Genomic DNA, 14,352 nt, shown 5'->3' with positions numbered 1-14,352 from the left:
ATTATTGACTTCCAATGCCTGTGAAATGTATTTACTTTGTTGCTTTGCTATGTGCTGGACCCATGGAGAGTTTAGAAAAGTCTATAATCTTCAATACTCCTTATTTGTAATGGTAGTCAAAGCACCTTTGGAAACCATTTACTCAGAACAAACACTGGTACATAGCAAATAGCCCAACTGAAAGTTTATTTCCTAAGTATTCCAAAGATTATAATACTGTGAAGTTAGTAAATATGTTGAGGAGCAAGGCTTTGATGAAAGTATATCACAGTTCTCATCATGGTTGGCAGATAATATCTATTAATACTCTATTGACTGAGTCTTTGTCAAAAAGCTAGTCTGAGGAAGAACTGAGGATGGATACCATTAGTTACAAAGGCTAATCAGAAGACCAGATATTGGTCCAATAATTCAACAAGTATTTATTGAGCACTACAGTGCACTGCAGATAAAACAGAAAACAAGGTTGGCCTGGTCTCTCCATCTTCAGGGAAGCTGACATTTAATGATGGAGACAGACCAAAAAAAAAAAAAAAAAAAAAAAAAAAGCAACCAAAATATGGATGAATAACCTAATTACAGAATGTGATTGCAGCTAAAAAGTAAATTTAAAAGTGTGTTTTGATAGAGAGTGATTAAGTACATCTGATTTAGATAGTAGCATCAGAGAAGTTCTCTCTGAAAGGGTTACTCCTAATCTAAGACCTGAAAATTAGAAGGAGAGACAAGTGAAGAGTTTAAGGAAAAGCCTTTTAGTCAGAAAGATTAAGTCGTAAGGCCTTTGAAGTGGTGAAGAACTTAACATGCTCTAGAAATAGAAAAAAAGTCAGTGTGACACTAGGTTGCTTATCATCACTTTATTACTTTATCAACTAGTGAACTGCATGAGATTGAGGGAAGGGGTTAGTTGCAGATATTTTAATAGCTATCTATGTATTGACATTCTCTTAGAGACCATGAGGACCCCTGATTGTTACAGACACCCTCCCCTGACCACACTCCACAGCCCTGTGAGGGCATGCCTTTTACACCCAAAATGGGAAAAAGTATCTTCAGTGTGTCCTGAGAGGTGTGGCGCTTCCAGTTCTGGTGTTTCTGCATTTGGCCATATTTCAGCAAAGCAAGAAGAGTGCTGTGGGGTTGGCTGCAATGTTGGCTATACACACTTGAGCATATCACATTGCAATAGAAACTAAGAAGGGGAGCATCACACACCAGGGCCTGTTGTGGGGTGGGGGGAGGGGGGAGGGATAGCATTAGGAGATATACCTAATGTAAATGACAAGTTAATGGGTGCAGCACACCAACATGGCACATGTATACATATGTAACAAACATGCACGTTGTGCACATGTAACCTAGAACTTAAAAAAAAAAAAAAAAAAGTGGGCAGAGGATATGAACAGACACCTCTCAAAGGAAGACATTTATATGGCCAATAAACATGAAGAAAGCTCATCACTGGTCATTAGAGAAATGCAAATCAAAACCTCAATGAGATATCATCTCACACCCGTTGGAATGGCGATCATTAAAAAGTCAGGAAACAACATGTGCTGGCGAGGTTGTGGAGAAATAGGAACGCTTTTACACTGTTGGTGGGAATGTAAATTAGTTCAACCACTGTGGAAGACAGTCTGGTGATTCCTCAAAGATCTAGAACCAGAAATACCATTTGACCCAGCAATCCCATTACTTCATATATACCCAAAGGATTATAAATCATTCTACTATAAAGACAAATGCACATGTATGTTTATTGCAGCACTATTTACAATAGCAAAGACTTGGAACCAACCCAAATGTCCATCAATGATAGACTGAATAAAGAAAATGTGGCACACATACACCATGGAATATGATGTAGCTATAAATAAGAATGAGTTCATGTCCTTTGCAGGGACATGGATGAAGCTGGAAGCCATCATCCTCAGCAAACTAACACAGGAACAGAAAACCAAACACCACATGTTCTCATTCATAAGTGAGAGTTGAACAATGAGAACACATGGACAGAGGGAGGGGAACATCACATACCAGGGCCTGTCATGGGGTGTGGGGCAAAGGGAGGGAGAAAATTAGGACAAATACCTAATGCATGTGGGGCTTAAAACCTAGATGATGGGTTGATAGGAGCAGCAAAACACCATGGTACATGTAAAACTATGTCACAAAGCTGCCCATTCTGCGCATATATCCCAGAACTTAAAGTAAAATTAAAAAAAAAAAAAAAAAAAGAAACTAAGGAGACTAAATTATGTGAGTCAGGGAGTTGAGGAATGCCACTGCCACCACTGTGACTCAAGGAAAGTGAAGTCTGGGGAGGACATATTCTCATCCTGAACTTCTCTTTTCTCCATTACTTGCTACCACTGTCCTCGAGATTAGAAAAATACTCATTACATCTTACCTGGATTATTGCAGTATTCCTAGAGTTGGTCTCTCCTTGGATCTGGTCCATTCTTCACACTAGCTGCTCTGTATTCTGATGATTTATGTATACTTTTTTTTAAATTACTATATTTTAAGCAGCCAGAGGAGCATGGACAATGTCTGATTATCATTCTCCCACAGTAAAAGCCAACTCTTTATTGATTCCATAAATGTGTATCAATAGAAACCCTTACGTAAACAGTTTTTCCACCTGATACTGAAGAGCTGCACAATTCACTTGCTAAAACAATTCACATTAATGTTTGCAAGATCAAAATCTCCCTTCTAAGGACCCAAGGCTTGAAGTGAGTTGCAATGAAATTTTGAATGCATTGACAGGTTCTTCGACCTGGCTTCAATCTAGGTGGAAGAAAAGTATCCAAAAGGCACTGGATGGTTATAAACACAGATAACCAAATATACTTGGTAAAAAAAAAAAAAATAGGTTCTCTGTCAAATTTGATTTTGATGTTGTTATTTAAAAGTTTTATTATAGAGGATTTTAAATCCACAAAAGTGGAGATAACAGTATTAGAATCTCCCATGTATCCATCACTCAGCTTCAACAATTAACAACACATGGCTAATCTTGTATCATCAATACTCCAACCCACTGTCCTCCTTTCCTATTGATTTGAATCAAATCACAAACATAATGTCATTTCATCTGCAAATATTTCAGTACGATTTTCTAAGAGATAAAAATTTATGTATTTAAGTTGAAAATACAAATTGTATATATTTATTTTGTACAATATATTTTGAAATACGTATACATTGTGGAATGACTAAATCAAACTAATTAACATATGCATTACCTCACATATTTATCACTTTGCGAGGATTTTTTAAGAAATATAACCACAATTATCACACCTAAAAAAAGAATATCTGAAAAATTAACCATAATTCTTTAATATCATCCAAAATCCAATAAGCATGCAAATGGTTACCAAATTCTATCAAGAACATCATTCGTTTATTTGAATCATTATCAAAATAAGATCTATATATTATGATTGATTTTTTTAAGCCTCTTTTAGTCTATGGGTTCTGCTTTTAATTTTATTTTCTCTGAAAATACATCTGTCAAAAGGTCAAAAGAACTGGTTTGTCTTTTTTGTTTGTTTGTTTTCAAGACAGGGTATCACTCTGTTACCCAGGCTGGAGTGCAGTGGCACAATCATAGCTCATTGCAGCCTTGAACTTCTGGACTCAAGCAATCCTCCCTCCTCAGCCTTCTGAGTAACTTAGACTACAGGAACATGCCATTACACCCAGCTAGTTTTAGATTTTTTTTATTTTTTATTTTTTATTTTTTTTAGAGAGAGTCTTGGTATGTTGCCCAGGCTGTGATTTGTCTGTTCTTTAGAGTTTTACAGAATCTGGGTTTTGCTGATCCCATCATAATGCAGTTTGGCATGCCTCTCTGTTTTCTGTATTTTCCATACATTTACACTTAGAGGTAGAAGCTTATTCAATCATATTCGAGTTGAGTTTTGTTTATTTTCAAGAATACATCATAACTTTTCTGAGCATAAACTCATTCATCTATAAAAGATGCCTAATGATGGAACCTACCTCATAGAGTCATTGAGAGGATTAAACCCAACAATCCTATAAAGTGCATAGCACAGTGCTTTCCACATAGACATTAAGAAAAGTTGGGCGGGGTGCGGTGTCTTACGCCTGTAATCCTGACACTTTGGGAGGCCGAGGCAGGTGGATTGCCTGAGCTCAGGAGTTTGAGAGCAGCCTGGGCAACAAGGTGAAATCCCGTCTCTACTAAAATACAAAAAAAAAAAAAAAAAAAAAAAAAAAAATTAGCCGGGCATGGTGATGGGCACCTGTAGTTCCAGCTACTAGGGAGGCTGAGGCAGGAGAATTGCTTGAACCTGGGAGGCGGAAGTTGCAGTGAGCCGAGATCGAGCAGGTGCACTCCAACCTGGGCAACAGAGCGAGACTCTGTATCAAAAATAATAATAATATTAATAATAATAATAATAATAAAGAAGGAAAGGAAAGGAAAGTTGAAAGCATGGCATTTAGGAAGAGGGCCATGTGATAGCTGTCTTGGGGTAGCAGGGACACAAAAAGCATTTATGAAATATCTATTACATTTCAGGCACTAGCTTAGATCCAGGGAGTAAAGTCTGCATCCTGTTTCATACATCTTAGCCTAATCCAAGGTCATGGATACTTGACCTACGGATAGGATACTTTCCTATGTATTCTTCAAGAGGACTTACTGTTTTTGATTTCATGTTTAAATCTATTCATCTCAAATTAATTTTTTTGTGTATGGCATGAAATAGAGGCCAAGATTAATCATTTTACAAACAGATATCAAATTTTTCCAACACTTTAAAAAATATTAGAATGTGTATTTATGTGTTTTTACATTTCTGATGGTGATAATCAGAGCTTTCTCTAAATTTTTTTCATGGTCAGTCTTGCCAAGAGTTTATCAATTATATTATTCCTTACAAAAATACAGCTTTTAAAAAAACTTCTATTTTTTCTTTTCTACTTGATTAATTTATGCTCTCATATTTATCACTTTTTCCTTCCACTACCTTCTGTTTTCATTTAGCATATCTTTAACTTTTTGAGAATGATTTTTGATCACTGACTTTTAGGCTTTCTTATTTCCAAATACATGCATTTAGGTAGGGCTATAGATTTTTCTCTAAGCATTAATTTAGTTGTATCCATAAGCTGTAATAGAAACATTTCCATCATCATTTACTTAAATGTATATTCTAATTTCTGCCAAAATGTTTTTGGCTTACAGTTTATATAAAGGCATATTGCTTAATTTGTAATTATTTGGGGATTTTATATTCTATTTTTCAGTTATTTTGAGTTTTATTCCATTGTGGTCAGACAGCATACTTTGAGTGACTTTAGTCATCTTTTTTCCAGCTGTTTTGAAGTATAATTGTTATACAAAATTGCATAAATCATGCTACTATAAAGGCACATGCACACGTATGTTTATTGAGGCACTATTCACAATAGCAAAGACTTGGAACCAACCCAAATGCCCATCAATGACAGACTGGATTAAGAAAATGTGGCACATATACACCGTGGAATACTATGCAGCCATAAACAAGGATGAGTTCATGTCCTTTGCAGGGACATGGAGGAAGTTGGACACCATCATTCTCAGCAAACTATCACAAGGACAGAAAACCAAACACCTCATGTTCTCACTCATAGGTGGGAATTGAACAATGAGATCACTTGGACACAGGGTGGGGAACATCACACACTGGGGCCTGTTGGGGTGTGGAGGGCTGGGGGAGGGATAGCATTAGGAGAAATACATAATGTAGATGACAGGTTGATGGGTGCAGCAAACCAACATGGCACATGTATACCTATGTATCAAATCTGCACGTTGTGCACATGTACCCTAGAACTTAAAGTATTAAAAAATGCCCATAATTAATGTATACAATTTGACAATTTTTGACATATGTACACACTCGTGTTACTATTACCACAATCCAGGTAATAAGCATATCCATCACCTCCAAAAGTTTATTTATGTGTTGTTGTTGTAAGAACACTTAACATTAGATTCACTCTCTTAACAAATTTTTAAGTACACAATACCTAATTGTTAACTACAGGCACTATGTTGTACAGCAGATCTCTGGAGCATACATATTTTGTATAACTGTAACTGTATACCCATTGAAAAACAACTCATTCCTCTCTTTCTTCATCCCCTGGTAACCATCATTCTATGGTCTACTTTCATACTTTTAACTATTTCATATGTCTCATATTAAGAAGAATCATTCAGTATTTGTCTTTCTGTGACATTTAACTTAGCATAATAGGTTCCAGTTCCTTGAATGTTGTTGCAAATGGTAGAATTTTCTTTTTAAAGGCTGAATAATATTCCATACATAGCCATTCCTCTGTCAATGTACATTTGGTTTGTTGCCATATCTTGGCTATTGTGAATAATGCTGTAATAAACATCAGAGTGCAGCTATCTCTTTAAGATCCTTATTTCAACTATTTTTGATATATACCCAGAAGTAGAATTGTTGAATCATATGATAGCTCTATTTTTACTTTTTTAAGGAACCTCTGTACTGTTTTCCGTTGTGGCTGTACCATTGTACTTTCTCACTAACAGTGTACAAAGCCAACACTTTTTTCCCCCCATAATAGCCATTCTAATGGGTAAGAAGTGATATCTCATCCTGATTTTGATTTGCATTTCACTGATGATTAGCAATGTTGAGCATCTTTTCATGTATTTGTTGGCCATTTGTATGTCTGCTATGAAGAAATGTCTATTCAAGTCTTTTCCCATTTTTAGAAAAGGGTATTTTATTTTATTTGCTATTGCATTTTTTTTTTTTTTTTTTTGGACAGAGTCTTGCTCTGTCACCCAGGCTGGAGTGCAATGGCACCATCTCAGCTCACTGCCTGCTCTGCCTCCCAGATTTAAGCGATTTTCCTGCATCAGCCTCCCAAGTAGCTGGGATTACAGACTCCCTCCACCACACCTGGCTAATTTTTGTATTTTTAGGAGAGACAGGGTTTTGCCATGTTGGCTAGGCTGGTCTTGAACTCCTGACCTCAGGCGATCCACCTGCCTCGGCCTCCCAAAGTGCTAGGATTACATGTGTGAGCCACCATGCCCAGCTGCTATTGCATTTTCAGAGTTCCTTATATATATTGAAAATTAACCCCACATCAGGTATATGGTTTGCATATATTTTCTCCTGTTTTATAGATGGACTTTTTACTCTGTTAATTATTTCCTTTGCTATACAAAGTTTTTTTTAGTTTGATTCAATTCCACTTGTCTATTTTTGCTTTTGTTGCCTGTGCTTTTGGTGTCATGTCTAAAAAATACATGGCCCAAACAAATGTCATGGAGATTTTCCACTATGTTTTCTTTTACTAGTTTCACAGTCTCAGGTCCTTCATTTGAGTTTTTGATCTAGTTTAGGTTAAGTTTTATAAATGGTAAAAAATAAGGATCCAGTTTACTTATTTTGGATGTGGATATTCAGTTTTTCCAACACCATTTATTGAAGAAACTGTCCTTTTCCCATTGTGTATTGTTGGAATCCTTGTCAAAGATCAGTTGACCATAGATGTGAGGATTTGTTTCTGGGCTCTATTCTATTCTATTCATCAAGTTATATGTCTTTGTGTCAGTACCATACTGTCTTTATTATTGTGGCTTTTTACTACATTATGAAATTATTGAGTGTGATGCCTCTAGTTTTGTTCTTCTTACTCGAGATGTCTTTGGCTATTTGGGGGTATTTTTGGTTCCCCATGAATTTTAGGACTTTTTTTTCTATTTCTCTAAAAACTGTCTTTGGGATTCTGATAGAGATTACATTGAATCTGTAGACCACTTTGTGTAGTATAGATATTTTAACAATATTAATTCTTCCAATCCATGAACACAGAATGTCTTCCCATTTAAGTCTTCAATTTTGTTCATCAACAATTTATAGTTTTCAATTTTGTTCATCAACAATTTATAGTTTTCAGTCTTTAATTTTCTAATTAGGCTTATTCTTAAGTGTTTTATCTTTTTTTTTTTTGGTGCTATTGTAAATGTTATTGCTTTCTTAATTTCATTTTTGGAACTATCTCTGTTTGCAGATTTCATGATCTTATATGTAGAAAACTCTGAAGACTCCACAAAGCAACTATTAGAACTAATTAAGGAATTCAGTAAAGTTGCAGGATATGAAATCAACTTACAAAAATCAGTTGCACTTCTGTATAGCAACAATGATATATCTAATTTCAGTCCTTTAAGTTGTGTTCAGGCTTACCTTATGATCCCACATATGGTAAATTTCGGTAAATGTTTATTCTTTCTCAATTTCAGTGCTCAAAAATGTTGATTTTATCATTTTTGTTTCTCATGATGGTTAGAACTTCTATATTATTTCACTTTTGTCTACCGATTTAATCTTTTAATTAATTAATTATTATTATTATTTTCAGAGTCTTGCTCTGTCACTAGGCTGGAGTGCAATGGCACAATCTTGGCTCACTGCAACCTCCACCTCCCGGGTTCAAGCGATTCTCCTGCCTCAGTCTCCCGAGTAGCTGGGACTACAGGCACACGCTACCACACCCAGTTAATTTTTGTAGTTTTAGTAGAAACAGGGTTTCACCATGTTGGCCAGGATGGTCTCGATTTCTTGACCTCGTGATCCACCTGCCTTGGCCTCCCAAAGTGCTGGGATTACAAGCGTGAGCCACCGTGCCTGGCCCGATTTTATTTTTTATTAGCTATCACCCATTATGAAAGTAGTTTTCTGTATTTCTTTCAGTTCTTCCAGATTTTTGCATATTTTAAAGCAAATTTAAAGATCCTTACACATTTATAATTGTTTTATTTTCTAAGTGGATTGATCTTTTCATGATTTTGTGGTATTCCATTTTATGTCTAATAATGCTTCTTGCCTTAAGGTCTACTTTGCTATTAGTAGAGCTATACCAGCTTTCTTTTAGTTAATGTTTACATAATATTTTTGTTCCATTATTTTACTTGTTTTCAGCTTTTATTTTGGATTCAGCGGGTACATGTACAGGTTTGTTACATGGATATAGTGTATGATGCTGAGGTTTCGGGTATAGATGATCCTGTTAACTAGGTAGTGAGCATAGTACTCAATCGTTACTTTTTCAGCCCACTACCCCCTCCCTCCTTCTCCCATCTTGTAGTCCTCAATGTCCATTGTTCCTGTCTTCATGTCCATATTTACTCAATGTTTAGTTCCCACGTATAAGTGAGAACATGCAGTATGGCTTTCTTTTTCGGCATTAATTCGCTTAGGATAATGACCTCCAGCTCCATCAATGTTGCTGCAAAGGACATGATTTATTTTTTTTTAGGCTGTGTAGTATTAATATTTCATCTTGTATATGTACCACATTTTCTTTATCCAATCGACTGTTGATGGGCACCTAGGTTGATTTCATGTCTTTGCTAACGTGAATAGTGCTGTGATGAACATATGAGTGCAAGTGTCTTATCAGTAGAATAAATTATTTTCCTTTGGGTATATACCCAGTAATGGAATTGCTGGGTTGAATGGTAGTTTTAAGTTCTTTGAGAAATTGCCAAACTACTATCCACAGTGGCCAAACTAATTTCCATTCCCACCAACAGTATGTAAGTGGTCCTTTTCCTCCACAGCCTTGCCAACATCTGTTTTTTTGTTTTGTTTTGTTTTTGTTTTTGTTTTTCTAATCACCATTCTGACTGGTGTGAGATGGTAACTCATTGTGGTTTTGATTTGAATTTATCTGATGATTAGTGGTGATTAGTATTTTTTCATGTTTGTTGGATGCATGTATATCTTCTTTTGAGAAGTGTCTGTTCATGTCCTTTGTCTATTTTTAATTGAATTATTTGGGTTTTTTTCTTTCTTTTTTTTTTTTTTTTTTTTTTTGCTTGTTGATTTAAGTTACTTGTAGATTCTGGATATTAGACCTTGGTCAAATGCATAGTTTGTGAATATTTTATCCCATTCTATATGTTGTCTGTTCACTCTGTTATAGTTATTTCTGCTGTGCAGAAGCTCCTTAGTTTAATTAGGTCCAATCTGTCAATTCCTGGTTTTGTTGCAATTGCTTTTGGGGACTTAGCCATAAATTCTTTGCTAAAGCTGATGTCAAGAAGGTTATTTCCTAGGTTTTCTTCCAGGATTTTCATAGTTTGAAGTCCTAAATTTAAGTTTTTGGTCTATCTTGAGTTAATTTTTGTACATGTTGAAAGGTAGGGGGTCCAGTTTCATTCTTCTGCATATGGCTAGCCAATTATCCCAGAACCATTTATTGATAGGGAGTCCTTTCCCTATTGCTTATTTTTGTCAACTTCGTCAAAAGTTGATTAGATGGCTGTAGTTGTGCAGATTTCTTTCTGGATTCTCTATTCCATTCTATTGCTCTATCTGTTTGTTTTTGTGCTAGTATCATGCTGTTTCAGTTACTATAGTCTTAAAGCACTTATAGAATAGTTTGAAGTTGGTTACCGTGATGCCTCCAGCTTTGTTCTTTTTGCTTTAGGACTGCTTTGGCTATTCAGGCTCTTTTTTGGTTTCATATGATTTTTAGAATAGTTTTTTTTCTCTTTCTGTGAAAAACGACATTGGTAATTTTGACAAGAATAGTACTGAATCTGTAAATTGCTTTGGGAAGTACGGCCAGTTTAATGATATTGATTTGTCCTATCCATGAGCATGTTCCATATTTTGTAAGCAACATTTAAAAAAATCCATATTGTCAAACTTTGTCTTTTAATTAGAGCATTGGTCCATTTACACTTAATGTAATTGTTCAATTACTATCTTATTGTCTATGATTTCCATGTGTTTGTGTTCCTTTTTCTGTCCTTTTTAACCTTAATTCAGAATGAAACAATTAATTATTCTCTATATATTTATCTATTAGTTTTTTACATATACATTATTTTACTATCATTTCACTGGTGTCTTTAAGGTCATGGTTCTCAAAATGTGGTCCAGGGGCTTCTAGGGATGCCCAAGAGTCCTTCAGGAGTCTGAGATAACAATTATTTTTATTAATAATGTTAATATATTTTGCTCTTCCTCCCCTTTTCTTTCATGACTATATAATGGAATGCTCTAGAGCCTCCACTGGGTGTGATATCACAACAGATTGAATACAATAGCAGATATGAGGATAAAACCATTTTCTACTAAGCCAGATGTTTAAACAATTTTCAGAAACATAAAAACAACACTATTACTGTAATTAGATTTTTTTGTTTTGAATAATAGTTATTTTTCATATAATTTATATAATTTGTGTAATAGGCTTATTGGTTTACTGCTTTTGTACTCTTTTTTTTGTTTGTTTATTTATTTATTTTTAGAGCTGGGTTCTTGCTCTATTTCTGGGCTAAAGTGCAGTGGTGTGATCATAGCTGACTGCAGCCTCGAACTCCTGGGCTCGTTATTCTCCTGCTTCAACCTCCTGAGTATCTGGGACTACAGACATGCACCACCACATCTAACATGCTGTTATTTCCAAATGAATAAATGCTTTTTAAAACTTCTCAGTTTTAATTTCTAATATGACAAATATTAACAAATGCAACTCACAAAAGTTCATTGGAGTCCTCAATAATTTTTAAGAGTGGAAAAAGGTCCTGAGACTACAATGAGAATCACAGCCCTAGAATCACATGCCTCCTTGATTTCATGAAGTTTAATATAAATTAGTAGTTTAACTTCTTCCTTGATAATGTTGTGACCTAATAGCAGTTTATGTCCATTTCTGTTTCAGTCCTTTGTATTGTTGTTATGCATTTTAATTCTACCTATTTTTTTTTTTTACCACACAAGACTTTATTATTAACTTTTTGTACAGTCAATATTAACTTTTTTTTTTCTTTTTCCGAGAAAAGCAATCCAGCTTCCCACTTTATTTCCATATTTAAAAACAGTTATCCAGATACATAATAGAACTTACATGAGTGTGAAACACACACTAGCCTCATATCTTTATAAAATCAACAGACAGTAAATTATCTAGGTTATAGAGAAGAAGCAAAGCTAAATTATTTTCCCCAATATCAAAAAGATCTATTGAAGTGTTATTCAAAAATCATACGGAAAGAAAGAACATTCCAAGCATTTCTGAGTAAAAAAACAGAGTTGTGATGCTACAAACTCTCAACCTTATTTTTCTCTTAAAACCTGCATGCTCTGTAATTTAATATTATCTAAAGAAGAAAAAGTATTGCAAAATAAAAAATTTAATTAATTAAAAATTTGTTGCATAAAAATCCCATATGCTTCAGAAATTCTTTTTTTTTTTATTATACTTTAAGTTCTAGGGTACATGTGCATAACATGCAGGTTTGTTACATATGTATATCTGTGCCATGTTGGTGTACTGCACCCATCAACTCGTCAGCACCCATCAATTCATCATTTATATCAGGTATAACTCCCCAATGCAATCCCTCCCCCCTCCCCCCTCCCCCCTCCCCATGATAGGCCCCAGTGTGTGATGTTCCCCATCCCGAGTCAAAGTGATCTCTCCTTATACGAAGATTAATTCAAGATGAATTGACAAATATTAACTTATACTTACTAAGATATTAATCTTTCCATTGTTCGTCATCCTTTCCTGAATTTATATGTTTTGGTAAGTAATGCTTTCTCTGTTACCTGATTGAGTTCTGGACATTATGTTTGAGAAACTACTGGGCATTGTATAATAAAAATTATAGCAATTCTGGATGATATTATTCTCCTATAGAGTGGATTCATTCTGGCCTCTGGCGGGCAGTCTGTTTAAGAACAGAGTGCCTTGATCCAATCTGGGACTGAGCTGAGTTTTGCTTGGGTTGCAAGATTTTTTCTTTTTTTCTTTTGGAGTTTCAATCTAAATTTTGTGTTAGGCCTGGGGTATAGCTTGTTAGGGATCTCAACTAAGAGCAGCTGTGTTTACTAGAACCTCTCCTGTTTTGTGGAAACTCAGAACTAAGAAACTGCTTGAAAACTTGGCTCCACTATTCAGTAGCTTTCTACTTAGCTTATTACTTAGGCTATTGCTTCACACAACAGATGAATTCAGCAAATGTTCATGGTGGAAAATAGCAGAATGTCCAGCTCACTTTACTTTCTCTCTTCTCTCTGGGCTGAGATGTTGGTCATTAAAGTTCTGGTTCTCTTAACAGCCTCAAACTCCATTTATTTACTTATTTATTTGGTCCAATTATTATTTTTTAAATTTTACTTTAAGTTCTGGGATACATGTGCAGAATGTGAAGGTTTGTTACATAGGTATAAGTGTGCCACGGTGGTTTGCTGCACCTATCAACCCATCACCTAGGTTTTAAGCCCCACATGCATTAGCTATTTATCCTGAAGCTGTCCCTCCTATCCACCCCACCCCCGACAGGCCCTGGTGTGTATTGCTCCCCTACCTGTGTCCATGTGTTCTCGTCATTCAGCTCTCACTTATGAGCGAGAAGATGTGGTGTTTGTTTTTCTGTTCCTGTGTTAGTTTGCTGAGGATGATGGCTTCCAGCTTCATCCATGTCCCTGCAAAGGACATGATCTCATTCTTTTGTATGGCTTCATAGTATTCCATGGTGTATATGTACCATATTTTCTGTATCCACTCTATCATTGATGGGCATTTGGGTTCGTTCCATGTCTTTGCTATTGTAAATAGTGCTGCAATAAACATATGTGTGCATGTATCTTTATAGTAGAATGATTTATATTCCTTTGGATATATACCCAGTAATGGGATTGCTGAGTCAAATGGTATTTCTGGTTCCAGGTCCTTGAAGAATTGCCACACTGTCTTTCACAATGATTGAACTAATTTATACTTCCACCAACAGTGTAAAAATATTCCTATTTCTCCAAAGCCTCGCCAGCATTTGTTGTTTCTTGACTTTTAGTAATCGTCATTCTGACTAGTGTGAGGCAGTATCTCACTGAAAAATATGGAACGCTCACAAATTTGCTTGTCATCCTTGCACAGGGGACATTTTAATCTTCTCTGTATCATTCCAATTTCAGTATATGTACAGCTGAAGTGAGCACAAACTCCATTTATTTTTCTTCTAGTCTTGTGAGTTTGCCAAAAACTCTGTTGCTTCTCTCCCTCCTATCCAGAGCCCCTCTAACTCACTTGCCAGTCTCTCTCTCTATATCATAAGAGGCAAATGTCCCAGAGGGAAAAGCCACTTGTAGCCCATTAGTGTATCTCTCTGTGCCTCTATTTTCTGAGGTTTTGGTCCCTCAACTTCTAGTTGTCTTGGCAATTTTCAAATGCCCTCTAATTGTCCCCTGTGCATACATAAACCTATAACAAGATAATCTACCATAGTAGGCCAGTGGCAGTCTGGATATCAACCAG

At 35.6% G+C, this 14,352-nt stretch overlaps 1 non-coding gene across 1 annotated transcript; it reads right to left on the bottom strand.

Moving 5' to 3' along the window:
* Positions 1-13,930: 13,930 nt before the first annotated feature.
* On the bottom strand, positions 13,931-14,034 carry LOC111536098. Its single transcript, XR_002729652.1, has one exon. It is a non-coding gene; the product is annotated as a U6 spliceosomal RNA (small nuclear RNA).
* Between the last annotated feature and the right edge of the window lie 318 nt (positions 14,035-14,352).

Source organism: Piliocolobus tephrosceles, chromosome 12, assembly GCF_002776525.5.
Source record: "Piliocolobus tephrosceles isolate RC106 chromosome 12, ASM277652v3, whole genome shotgun sequence".
In the NCBI taxonomy this organism is placed as follows: domain Eukaryota; kingdom Metazoa; phylum Chordata; class Mammalia; order Primates; family Cercopithecidae; genus Piliocolobus; species Piliocolobus tephrosceles.
This window is presented reverse-complemented; position numbering and strand designations above follow the sequence as displayed.